This window comes from Pelecanus crispus, chromosome 13, assembly GCF_030463565.1.
Source record: "Pelecanus crispus isolate bPelCri1 chromosome 13, bPelCri1.pri, whole genome shotgun sequence".
In the NCBI taxonomy this organism is placed as follows: Eukaryota; Metazoa; Chordata; class Aves; order Pelecaniformes; family Pelecanidae; genus Pelecanus; species Pelecanus crispus.
The window spans coordinates 14,549,448-14,561,845 of NC_134655.1; positions in this window are offsets into that span (position 1 = coordinate 14,549,448).

A 12,398-nucleotide genomic window follows, 5' to 3' on the forward strand; every position below is an offset into this window, starting at 1 on the left:
CGAGACAGGCAGCCCTGAGCACCTCCGGCCTGGCCACAGCCGTGCCACCCGCCAGGGCTTTCTCTGGGGCAGGGTCGGCTCTGGGACGGCTGCAGCCCGCGGCAGCAGAGAGCAGCGCGGAGCCCAGTTCAGCCTGGCTGGAGCGGCCTTCAAGGAGCTGCCTGGATGCCGAGGCCGGGCCTGCCGGCACTGCGGGGGCCGCTCTGCCCACGCAGCCGCCTCCATCCCGCACCTCCTCCTTCTCCCCACAGGTGCGCCGCAGGCAGCCACAGGCAGCGCCGCAGCGCAGCGGCACCACAGCCTCGTCCCTCTGCGGGGACAGGCTGCCACCGCTGCCCTGCCCAGCCAGCTCACAGAGCACTTGCAGCCGTTGCACCCAGGTAGGGAGGGACCTGGCGGGAGGACAGGGGCCGAACAGCTCCCCGACCCCGGGAGGCGCTGGCGGGAAGGAGGGAGGTGCCCGAGGGGACGGGTGTGTCCGGACCCCAGCAAGCTGAGACCCCCGTGCTGTGCCCGGCAGCCTGCCCGGGCACGCTGGGGGTGCTCCCGAGACCCGGTGGGGGGCCCACGCAGGGACCAGCGCTCTCCCCAGCCGCCTCTGCGAGCAGGGCAGCAGCCGCCTGTGGGGCTGAGCACTGGCCTCAGAGCTGGCAGGACGGCCCAGCCGGCCGCAGGGGGTCTCCCGCTGGCACGCGGGGCTGAAAGCACCACGGTGACGCGGCCTTTGTCCGCGTCTTCTCTTGCAGGCGGACAAGCCGGAGGGCTGGGAGGCACTGCCCCGCAGCAGGGTCACACGGGGAGAAAGAGCACCCATGCCAGCCTTGCCACCTCTCCCAAAGCTTGAAGCGACGCAGGCAGCTGCACCCCACTGTGCACTTGCAGCTCCAGCAGCAGGATCTGCAAATGCAAAGGTCACCAAGCTGCCCGCTCTGCCAGCAGCAGCAACCGCCGGATCTTCTCTGAGAGGCAGAGCGCGTGCTGTGGGCCCCGTGGCCAGCGGCCACCGACAGCTTGCCCCCACCTGCTCGGGGCATCCTCGGTGAGCGGGGCATGGCAGCGAGGGCTGAGAGATGGGGGCCTGCCCCACGCGGCCACACGACCCGTGACGCGGCTCTGGAGCCCGCGGTCCAGTCGTTGGTGTCAGGGATCCTGAGGCACGTTGCGGCCGCAAGCCGGGGAGCCGGCCAGCAGCTGGCGGCACAGGGGCACCTTGCGCGCACCGCTGCTCTGGCGACAGCTACCAGAGCAGCGCAGGTGCAGGCCGCCAAGGGCGGCAAGGGCCCTGCAGCTCAGCCGAGACCTCGTCCCCATGCTCCAGGGGGCACCGGGGCTGCTGGCGAGGCCCGTGCACCGTCCCCTGGGCAGCTGCACCGGCAAAGGGCACTCGGCACGGCCGGTGGCAAGGCAGGGCTGTCGTCTGCCACCCTTGCATCTTGTCCACGGCAAGCCGCTGCGCACACGGCCTCTGCATGCCCCGAAGCGTCTGGTGGTCCTGCGAATTGAGATGCAGCTGGTGGAGGATGAGGACGACGACAAATCGTCTCAAGACCTGTCAGGACAGGGTCAGCTGGAGGAAGACGTCTCCATCCGTACCATCTGGGCCAGCCCCAGTCTGCTGAGACTCAGCCAGGAGCCACACGCAGGCCCTCACAAGGTGCCCGGCTCGGCCGGCAGCATGGACAGAGACGCCGCAGGAGAGGCACATGACCGCCCGCAGCGCGCGTCTCCTGCCCCGTCGGCAGCCTCGGACCTAGAGCCGGCAGCTTTTTGCCTGGCCGCAGGTCCTGGGCGCCAGGGGCACAGCGAGCCTCCCCCAGCATCAGCGCCTGAAGCTGTACGGTTGTCGGCTCCTCCCTTGCCTGCGGCCATGCTCCAGGCGGCAGATGGTAGTGCCGATGCTGTGGGCACTGCTCAGGGCATCCTGGGCGACCAGGACTCGGCAGCGGGGGCTGAGGGCCAGGGGCCTGCCCCCCTTGGCTCCGTAACCGGTGACGCTGCTCTGCAGGACCTGGAGGAAGAGCGGGAAGAGGTCCCCGACAGAGACGCTGCAGGAGAGGCAGCAAGCGACGTGAAGAGCGCGTCTCTTGCCCCTTTAACAGACGGAGATGCAGCGCCAGCAGAGTGTTGCCTGGCCGGAGGTCCCAGGGAGCAGGGGCGCAGCGAGCCTCTCCCCGCATCAGTGCCCGAGGAGAGCGGCTTCTCAACGTCTCCCTCGCCTGGAGCTCGCCGTCAAGAGGGCCACGGCGTGACTGTCCCCGCGTCGGCACCTGCAGATGCTCAGGCACTGGCCCCTCCCCTGCCTGCAGCCACGCCCCAGCTGGCAGATGACCGTGCCAAAACTGTCGGCGCTGCTCAGGGCGTCCTGAGTGACCGGAGCTTGGCAGCGAGGCTGGAGAGCCAAGGGCCTGCCCCTGTTGGCCCCGTAACGTGTGGCGCTGATCTGGCAGACCTGGAGGAAGAGGGGGAAGAGGTCCCTGGCAGAGACGCTGCAGGAGAGGGAGGCCGCGACACAGCGAGCGCGTCTCTTGCTCCGTCGGAGGGCGCAGGCACACAGGCAGCAGCTGCTGCCCTGGCCGGAGGTGCCGGGCACGAGGGGCACAGAGCACCTCTCCCCACCCAGCCCCTCGCCTACAGCTCTCCTTCCCCCATAGGCATTGCCGCCCTCCCGCGCGCCCCAGCTCGCCGGCGATGGCCCTCCGTCCTGCGGACAGCTTGTCGGGCTCTGCGCAGGGCTTTGCGCTGCAGCTGCCTCAAGGGACAGTGAGAGCAGCAGCGCCGGCTGCCAGCACCTTGCCAGCGCGCTTGCCTGGCCACGCCCTGCTCCCGAGGCGCGCAGCCTGTCCTCTCTCCTTATTAAATTCCTTCCTGGCTCTATCCCGGCTGAGGGCTCTCTGTCATGTGTGCACGTGCGTGCGCGCGGGGCTGTGAGCGCAGCGGCTGGCCTCAGACCACGGGGCGCAGGGTCCCTGTGTCCCTGGGGCAGTGACTGGAGCGAGTGCGGGCGTGTGAGGGAGTGTGCTGGCCCGCGAAGATCAAGCCCCACGTGCTGGTGAGCAGGCGACGTGACCTGGGAGCAAGGGCCTGCGGGGCTCTCTGCCGGCCAGCCCTGGCTGTGAGAGACCCTGGGCGTCTCCGGTGGTGAGAGCACGGGGGCTCAGCTGTGGGACCAGGGCAGTCCCGTTCGGCTCGGGGGGGTCTGGGACGGGCTGGAGCAGCGGCTGGACAAGGGCTGCGGCCTTGGGGGCTCCTACCTGCGGGGGCCAGCAGCTGGGGAGACTGGCATCCAGGCTGGGCCAGCTACTGGGCAGGCTGAGCGTCTGAGCCCAGCTGCTGGAGGGGTGGCCCCTTGCCCACGCGAGCACGTGCGGCCTCCCTGGTGGCCTTCGGGGGCGGGGGAGGGGGGGGGGGGGCGGCGGGTAAAGCCCCTCACGCTGACACTGAGGGTTGCTAAATGAAGAGAGGACTGTGGTCTGGAGGGGCCACTTGCGTTGGGGGTACTTGGTGAGGTGCTGGCAGCCGGGGGCAGGGGGCTGCAGAGGTGGCCTCTTGTGGTGCTGCAGCCCCCACCCCGGGCCACTCTGACATCCCAGGATAAGCCCTCTTGTGCTCTTATCTTGGTCATAACGACCTGGGAGTCAGGCACTCTCTGTCCACACCTGGGCTATCTGCTGCCTGAGTTGTGTACCGGAACGACTCGGCACGAATTTGTGGCCAGAAGGGAAAATACTGACCAAAGCCAATCATCTCGAGATCCTATAAATAGCCATCCAAGAGGGAGACCTTTCTGAGGTCTCCGGGACCGCAGCGGGCTGTGTGACCCACTATCTGCCCCTGAGCTGGGACGCCTCTCAGGGTAGATTTTGCGAGGATTGAAGGATTGTCCATTGATTTTGCGAGGACTCGAAGGCCTGACTTGGTGAGGTTCACCGACTGTCCCGTTGATGAAGGCCAGCACATAAAAGCGAGTAATTCATGAAACGCAGAAAAAGGGAAATTTTAATCACAGGTTAACCTCGGTGCGTGTGTGTGCAGTTTGGCTCTACATACATATATATATTATCCCTATTCACACACACCGTTGACCAAGTCTGAGACTCAGATTGGACCTAGCCGCACCTAGACTCCTCTCTGAAAGGAGCAGAGAAAGCAAGGGGGTCTCTTCTGAACCTCGTGGCTCAGCGGGAGGGTCCCCCTTATCCCCTGCACCCACGGTCCCTCTGTGGATCATTCTAACTCGAGTGTAGCTGAATCTTCCGTGGTGCACTCCTTCCATGCCAGCAGTAGAGGGAACCTCGCCATTCTCGAATCTTTAACTAAGTCGCTATCTTGATGGTAACAAATTCCATCCAGATTGCTGTTTCAAACTGGCTGATGCTTAAGGTGCTGCTAGGAATTATACAAGCTAACGCTGCGATCTATCTCAAAACTAGTAATGAATCTTAAATCGCTGCTAGCCAAAGCCGTGTAAGAAATCATATCGGCGACAAACTGGTGCAGTCGGCAGGATCCACAAATCTGTATTTGCGACGCCTGTGTGCGAGGTAGAGCGGGGGTTGCCCTGTGCCGGACACGGCCGTGCCGGCCGGTGCTAGCTGGCTCCGCCACGGCCCCAGCGCAGCCACAGCTCAGCCTGTCAGCGAGGCTGGGGGCGCCTCTGGGAAAATGCCCAGCAAAGGCCACGGGGGTGACAGAGCGGAGGATGGACTAGAGGCCGCCAGAGGTGCCTCCCGACCCGCACCCTGCTGGGGGCCTGTGCGTCCGTGTCCCCAGGGCCGCTGCCGTCCAACGGGCGTGGGCGTCTCCAGGGTGAGCGCCAGGCCTGTGTGACCGGGGGCGGCATCGTGCCCAGAGGCCATTGTGATGCGAGGGCGTCCCCACGGCAGCCGTGGGGGCTCCTGTGGGGCCAGAGCCCTTAGGGTGGCCACTCCCAGGAGAGCGGCTGCGTCAGGAGGCAGCATCTCCCCTGGGGACCTGTGGCAGGTGTCCAAGAGTGGAACACGAAGATGCCCCAGAAGCAGGAGGCGAACGCTGGCTCCCAGCCCGACAAGGGGCTGCGGCACCTGCAGGAGCACCGCCAAGTGAGGGATGGGGCTGGAGGGAGAGGCGGGCGGTGGGACATGGGGACGGCCAGGGGCGAGACAGGCAGCCCTGAGCACCTCCGGCCTGGCCACAGCCGTGCCACCCGCCAGGGCTTTCTCTGGGGCATGGGTCGGCTCTGGGACGGCTGCAGCCCGCGCACAGGCAGAGAGCAGCGCGGAGCCCAGTTCAGCCTGGCTGGAGCGGCCTTCAAGGAGCTGCCTGGATGCCGAGGCCGGGCCTGCCGGCACTGCGGGGGCCGCTCTGCCCACGCAGCCGCCTCCATCCCGCACCTCCTCCTTCTCCCCACAGGTGCGCCGCAGGCAGCCACAGGCAGCGCCGCAGCGCAGCGGCACCACAGCCTCGTCCTCTGCGGGGACAGGCTGCCACCGCTGCCCTGCCCAGCCAGCTCACAGAGCACTTGCAGCCGTTGCACCCAGGTAGGGAGGGACCTGGCGGGAGACAGGGCCGAACAGCTCCCCGACCCCGGGAGGCGCTGGCGGGAAGGAGGAGGTGCCCGAGGGGACGGGTGTGTCCGGACCCCAGCAAGCTGAGACCCCCGTGCTGTGCCCGGCAGCCTGCCCGGGCACGCTGGGGGTGCTCCCGAGACCCGGTGGGGGGCCCACGCAGGGACCAGCGCTCTCCCCAGCCGCCTCTGCGAGCAGGGCAGCAGCCGCCTGTGGGGCTGAGCACTGGCCTCAGAGCTGGCTGGACGGCCCAGCCGGCCGCAGGGGGTCTCCCGCTGGCACGCGGGGCTGAAAGCACCACGGTGACGCGGCCTTTGTCCGCGTCTTCTCTTGCAGGCGGACAAGCCGGAGGGCTGGGAGGCACTGCCCCGCAGCAGGGTCACACGGGGAGAAAGAGCACCCATGCCAGCCTTGCCACCTCTCCCAAAGCTTGAAGCGACGCAGGCAGCTGCACCCCACTGTGCACTTGCAGCTCCAGCAGCAGGATCTGCAAATGCAAAGGTCACCAAGCTGCCCGCTCTGCCAGCAGCAGCAACCGCCGGATCTTCTCTGAGAGGCAGAGCGCGTGCTGTGGGCCCCGTGGCCAGCGGCCACCGACAGCTTGCCCCACCTGCTCGGGGCATCCTCGGTGAGCGGGGCATGGCAGCGAGGGCTGAGAGATGGGGGCCTGCCCCACGCGGCCACACGACCCGTGACGCGGCTCTGGAGCCCGCGGTCCAGTCGTTGGTGTCAGGGATCCTGAGGCACGTTGCGGCCGCAAGCCGGGGAGCCGGCCAGCAGCTGGCGGCACAGGGGCACCTTGCGCGCACCGCTGCTCTGGCGACAGCTACCAGAGCAGCGCAGGTGCAGGCCGCCAAGGGCGGCAAGGGCCCTGCAGCTCAGCCGAGACCTCGTCCCCATGCTCCAGGGGGCACCGGGGCTGCTGGCGAGGCCCGTGCACCGCTTCCCCTGGGCAGCTGCACCGGCAAAGGGCACTCGGCACGGCCGGTGGCAAGGCAGGGCTGTCGTCTGCCACCCTTGCGTCTTGTCCACGGCAAGCCGCTGCGCACACGGCCTCTGCATGCCCCGAAGCGTCTGGTGGTCCTGCGAATTGAGATGCAGCTGGTGGAGGATGAGGACGACGACAAATCGTCTCAAGACCTGTCAGGACAGGGTCAGCTGGAGGAAGACGTCTCCATCCGTACCATCTGGGCCAGCCCCAGTCTGCTGAGACTCAGCCAGGAGCCACACGCAGGCCCTCACAAGGTGCCCGGCTCGGCCGGCAGCATGGACAGAGACGCCGCTGGAGAGGCACTTGACCGCCCGCAGCGCGCGTCTCCTGCCCCGTCGGCAGCCTCGGACCTAGAGCCGGCAGCTTTTTGCCTGGCCGCAGGTCCTGGGCGCCAGGGGCACAGCGAGCCTCCCCCAGCATCAGCGCCTGAAGCTGTACGGTTGTCGGCTCCTCCCTTGCCTGCGGCCATGCTCCAGGCGGCAGATGGTAGTGCCGATGCTGTGGGCACTGCTCAGGGCATCCTGGGCGGACCAGGACTCGGCAGCGGGGGCTGAGGGCCAGGGGCCTGCCCCCCTTGGCTCCGTAACCGGTGACGCTGCTCTGCAGGACCTGGAGGAAGAGCGGGAAGAGGTCCCCGACAGAGACGCTGCAGGAGAGGCAGCAAGCGACGTGAAGAGCGCGTCTCTTGCCCCTTTAACAGACGGAGATGCAGCGCCAGCAGAGTGTTGCCTGGCCGGAGGTCCCAGGGAGCAGGGGCGCAGCGAGCCTCTCCCCGCATCAGTGCCCGAGGAGAGCGGCTTCTCAACGTCTCCCTCGCCTGGAGCTCGCCGTCAAGAGGGCCACGGCGTGACTGTCCCCGCGTCGGCACCTGCAGATGCTCAGGCACTGGCCCCTCCCCTGCCTGCAGCCACGCCCCAGCTGGCAGATGACCGTGCCAAAACTGTCGGCGCTGCTCAGGGCGTCCTGAGTGACCGGAGCTTGGCAGCGAGGCTGGAGAGCCAAGGGCCTGCCCCTGTTGGCCCCGTAACGTGTGGCGCTGATCTGGCAGACCTGGAGGAAGAGGGGGAAGAGGTCCCTGGCAGAGACGCTGCAGGAGAGGGAGGCCGCGACACAGCGAGCGCGTCTCTTGCTCCGTCGGAGGGCGCAGGCACACAGGCAGCAGCTGCTGCCCTGGCCGGAGGTGCCGGGCACGAGGGGCACAGAGCACCTCTCCCCACCCAGCCCCTCGCCTACAGCTCTCCTTCCCCCATAGGCATTGCCGCCCTCCCGCGCGCCCCAGCTCGCCGGCGATGGCCCTCCGTCCTGCGGACAGCTTGTCGGGCTCTGCGCAGGGCTTTGCGCTGCAGCTGCCTCAAGGGACAGTGAGAGCAGCAGCGCCCGGCTGCCAGCACCTTGCCAGCGCGCTTGCCTGGCCACGCCCTGCTCCCGAGGCGCGCAGCCTGTCCTCTCTCCTTATTAAATTCCTTCCTGGCTCTATCCCGGCTGAGGGCTCTCTGTCATGTGTGCACGTGCGTGCGCGCGGGGCTGTGAGCGCAGCGGCTGGCCTCAGACCACGGGGCGCAGGGTCCCTGTGTCCCCTGGGGCAGTGACTGGAGCGAGTGCGGGCGTGTGAGGGAGTGTGCTGGCCCGCGAAGATCAAGCCCCACGTGCTGGTGAGCAGGCGACGTGACCTGGGAGCAAGGGCCTGCGGGGCTCTCTGCCGGCCAGCCCTGGCTGTGAGAGACCCTGGGCGTCTCCGGTGGTGAGAGCACGGGGGCTCAGCTGTGGGACCAGGGCAGTCCCGTTCGGCTCGGGGGGGTCTGGGACGGCTGGAGCAGCGGCTGGACAAGGGCTGCGGCCTTGGGGGCTCCTACCTGCGGGGGCCAGCAGCTGGGGAGACTGGCATCCAGGCTGGGCCAGCTACTGGGCAGGCTGAGCGTCTGAGCCCAGCTGCTGGAGGGGTGGCCCCTTGCCCACGCGAGCACGTGCGGCCTCCCTGGTGGCCTTCGGGGGCGGGGGAGGGGGGGGGGGGCGGCGGGTAAAGCCCCTCACGCTGACACTGAGGGTTGCTAAATGAAGAGAGGACTGTGGTCTGGAGGGGCCACTTGCGTTGGGGGTACTTGGTGAGGTGCTGGCAGCCGGGGGCAGGGGGCTGCAGAGGTGGCCTCTTGTGGTGCTGCAGCCCCCACCCCGGGCCACTCTGACATCCCAGGATAAGCCCTCTTGTGCTCTTATCTTGGTCATAACGACCTGGGAGTCAGGCACTCTCTGTCCACACCTGGGCTATCTGCTGCCTGAGTTGTGTACCGGAACGACTCGGCACGAATTTGTGGCCAGAAGGGAAAATACTGACCAAAGCCAATCATCTCGAGATCCTATAAATAGCCATCCAAGAGGGAGACCTTTCTGAGGTCTCCGGGACCGCAGCGGGCTGTGTGACCCACTATCTGCCCCTGAGCTGGGACGCCTCTCAGGGTAGATTTTGCGAGGATTGAAGGATTGTCCATTGATTTTGCGAGGACTCGAAGGCCTGACTTGGTGAGGTTCACCGACTGTCCCGTTGATGAAGGCCAGCACATAAAAGCGAGTAATTCATGAAACGCAGAAAAAGGGAAATTTTAATCACAGGTTAACCTCGGTGCGTGTGTGTGCAGTTTGGCTCTACATACATATATATATTATCCCTATTCACACACACCGTTGACCAAGTCTGAGACTCAGATTGGACCTAGCCGCACCTAGACTCCTCTCTGAAAGGAGCAGAGAAAGCAAGGGGGTCTCTTCTGAACCTCGTGGCTCAGCGGGAGGGTCCCCCTTATCCCCTGCACCCACGGTCCCTCTGTGGATCATTCTAACTCGAGTGTAGCTGAATCTTCCGTGGTGCACTCCTTCCATGCCAGCAGTAGAGGGAACCTCGCCATTCTCGAATCTTTAACTAAGTCGCTATCTTGATGGTAACAAATTCCATCCAATTGCTGTTTCAAACTGGCTGATGCTTAGGTGCTGCTAGGAATTATACAAGCTAACGCTGCGATCTATCTCAAAACTAGTAATGAATCTTAAATCGCTGCTAGCCAAAGCCGTGTAAGAAATCATATCGGCGACAAACTGGTGCAGTCGGCAGGATCCACAAATCTGTATTTGCGACGCCTGTGTGCGAGGTAGAGCGGGGGTTGCCCTGTGCCGGACACGGCCGGTGCCGGCCGGTGCTAGCTGGCTCCGCCACGGCCCCAGCGCAGCCACAGCTCAGCCTGTCAGCGAGGCTGGGGGCGCCTCTGGGAAAATGCCCAGCAAAGGCCACGGGGGTGACAGAGCGGAGGATGGACTAGAGGCCGCCAGAGGTGCCTCCCGACCCGCACCCTGCTGGGGGCCTGTGCGTCCGTGTCCCCAGGGCGCTGCCGTCCAACGGGCGTGGGCGTCTCCAGGGTGAGCGCCAGGCCTGTGTGACCGGGGGCGGCATCGTGCCCAGAGGCCATTGTGATGCGAGGGCGTCCCCACGGCAGCCGTGGGGGCTCCTGTGGGGCCAGAGCCCTTAGGGTGGCCACTCCCAGGAGAGCGGCTGCGTCAGGAGGCAGCATCTCCCCTGGGGACCTGTGGCAGGTGTCCAAGAGTGGAACACGAAGATGCCCCAGAAGCAGGAGGCGAACGCTGGCTCCCAGCCCGACAAGGGGCTGCGGCACCTGCAGGAGCACCGCCAAGTGAGGGATGGGGCTGGAGGGAGAGGCGGGCGGTGGGACATGGGGACGGCCAGGGGCGAGACAGGCAGCCCTGAGCACCTCCGGCCTGGCCACAGCCGTGCCACCCGCCAGGGCTTTCTCTGGGGCAGGGTCGGCTCTGGGACGGCTGCAGCCCGCGCACAGGCAGAGAGCAGCGCGGAGCCCAGTTCAGCCTGGCTGGAGCGGCCTTCAAGGAGCTGCCTGGATGCCGAGGCCGGGCCTGCCGGCACTGCGGGGGCCGCTCTGCCCACGCAGCCGCCTCCATCCCGCACCTCCTCCTTCTCCCCACAGGTGCGCCGCAGGCAGCCACAGGCAGCGCCGCAGCGCAGCGGCACCACAGCCTCGTCCCTCTGCGGGGACAGGCTGCCACCGCTGCCCTGCCCAGCCAGCTCACAGAGCACTTGCAGCCGTTGCACCCAGGTAGGGAGGGACCTGGCGGGAGACAGGGCCGAACAGCTCCCCGACCCCGGGAGGCGCTGGCGGGAAGGAGGGAGGTGCCCGAGGGGACGGGTGTGTCCGGACCCCAGCAAGCTGAGACCCCCGTGCCGTGCCCGGCAGCCTGCCCGGGCACGCTGGGGGTGCTCCCGAGACCCGGTGGGGGGCCCACGCAGGGACCAGCGCTCTCCCCAGCCGCCTCTGCGAGCAGGGCAGCAGCCGCCTGTGGGGCTGAGCACTGGCCTCAGAGCTGGCAGGACGGCCCAGCCGGCCGCAGGGGGTCTCCCGCTGGCACGCGGGGCTGAAAGCACCACGGTGACGCGGCCTTTGTCCGCGTCTTCTCTTGCAGGCGGACAAGCCGGAGGGCTGGGAGGCACTGCCCCGCAGCAGGGTCACACGGGGAGAAAGAGCACCCATGCCAGCCTTGCCACCTCTCCCAAAGCTTGAAGCGACGCAGGCAGCTGCACCCCACTGTGCACTTGCAGCTCCAGCAGCAGGATCTGCAAATGCAAAGGTCACCAAGCTGCCCGCTCTGCCAGCAGCAGCAACCGCCGGATCTTCTCTGAGAGGCAGAGCGCGTGCTGTGGGCCCCGTGGCCAGCGGCCACCGACAGCTTGCCCCACCTGCTCGGGGCATCCTCGGTGAGCGGGGCATGGCAGCGAGGGCTGAGAGATGGGGGCCTGCCCCACGCGGCCACACGACCCGTGACGCGGCTCTGGAGCCCGCGGTCCAGTTGTTGGTGTCAGGGATCCTGAGGCACGTTGCGGCCGCAAGCCGGGGAGCCGGCCAGCAGCTGGCGGCACAGGGGCACCTTGCGCGCACCGCTGCTCTGGCGACAGCTACCAGAGCAGCGCAGGTGCAGGCCGCCAAGGGCGGCAAGGGCCCTGCAGCTCAGCCGAGACCTCGTCCCCATGCTCCAGGGGGCACCGGGGCTGCTGGCGAGGCCCGTGCACCGCTTCCCCTGGGCAGCTGCACCGGCAAAGGGCACTCGGCACGGCCGGTGGCAAGGCAGGGCTGTCGTCTGCCACCCTTGCGTCTTGTCCACGGCAAGCCGCTGCGCACACGGCCTCTGCATGCCCCGAAGCGTCTGGTGGTCCTGCGAATTGAGATGCAGCTGGTGGAGGATGAGGACGACGACAAATCGTCTCAAGACCTGTCAGGACAGGGTCAGCTGGAGGAAGACGTCTCCATCCGTACCATCTGGGCCAGCCCCAGTCTGCTGAGACTCAGCCAGGAGCCACACGCAGGCCCTCACAAGGTGCCCGGCTCGGCCGGCAGCATGGACAGAGACGCCGCAGGAGAGGCACATGACCGCCCGCAGCGCGCGTCTCCTGCCCCGTCGGCAGCCTCGGACCTAGAGCCGGCAGCTTTTTGCCTGGCCGCAGGTCCTGGGCGCCAGGGGCACAGCGAGCCTCCCCCAGCATCAGCGCCTGAAGCTGTACGGTTGTCGGCTCCTCCCTTGCCTGCGGCCATGCTCCAGGCGGCAGATGGTAGTGCCGATGCTGTGGGCACTGCTCAGGGCATCCTGGGCGACCAGGACTCGGCAGCGGGGGCTGAGGGCCAGGGGCCTGCCCCCCTTGGCTCCGTAACCGGTGACGCTGCTCTGCAGGACCTGGAGGAAGAGCGGGAAGAGGTCCCCGACAGAGACGCTGCAGGAGAGGCAGCAAGCGACGTGAAGAGCGCGTCTCTTGCCCCTTTAACAGACGGAGATGCAGCGCCAGCAGAGTGTTGCCT